Genomic DNA, 777 nt, shown 5'->3' with positions numbered 1-777 from the left:
GGCGGCGCGTGGTGGTGGCCAGGGCGGGGCAGCGCGAGGTGGTGGTTGGGGCGGGGCGGCACGGGTGCTCGCCGGGGAGGTGGAGAAGGAAGGGGCATCGATGGGGAAGAGGTCGCGGGGCAGGGGGTAACGAGAGGTGGGGAAGGTGTTTTTTTCTTTATGCAGTTCAGCTGTTTTTGCGTCTGCGGGCCGGTGGCTACACTAGTTTCTTCGGTGTGCAGAATAAGAAAGTGGTGTGCAGAATAAGACTCTTAAGGGTGTTATCATAATAAACCCACCCTATATATATATATACATAGGGAGAACTTTGCCATGTGTGTGTGTGTGTGAAATTCTGTCAAAATTGAATGAATTAAAGAAAAAACAGGGGCTATATAGACACTTTGAGCGGACGGGAAAGAGCTTTGCTATCCGCCAGCAGATGGCAAAGCTGCCACGTGGCAGCTACCTGTGCAACCTGGGAATTAGGGGCTGGCCTATTTGGCAGATTTGCTGTCAGCCAGCGGACGACAAAGGCCTTTGCATCTTTGTCATCCGCTGGCTGACGGCAAAGCATGCCGTTAACCACTTATCGGACCTGAACTGCAACGTGTGCCGTCCAAGCTCTTTGCCGTCCGTTAGTGGACGGCAAAGACCTTCCCATATTTGCCGTCCCCCAGCTGATGGCAAAGAGGCCTTTGCCGTAGCCTGTTCAGCCGGACATGTTGCCGTTTGCTGGCTGACAGCAAAGGTCTCTGCCGTCTGCCATGTGTGCCTTTGCCGTCAGCCGTGGCGGAC

This window comes from Triticum aestivum, chromosome 4A (genome assembly GCF_018294505.1).
Source record: "Triticum aestivum cultivar Chinese Spring chromosome 4A, IWGSC CS RefSeq v2.1, whole genome shotgun sequence".
NCBI classification, from domain to species: domain Eukaryota; kingdom Viridiplantae; phylum Streptophyta; class Magnoliopsida; order Poales; family Poaceae; genus Triticum; species Triticum aestivum.
The sequence above is the reverse complement of the archived record's forward strand: the minus strand, read 5'-3'. Positions refer to the sequence as shown.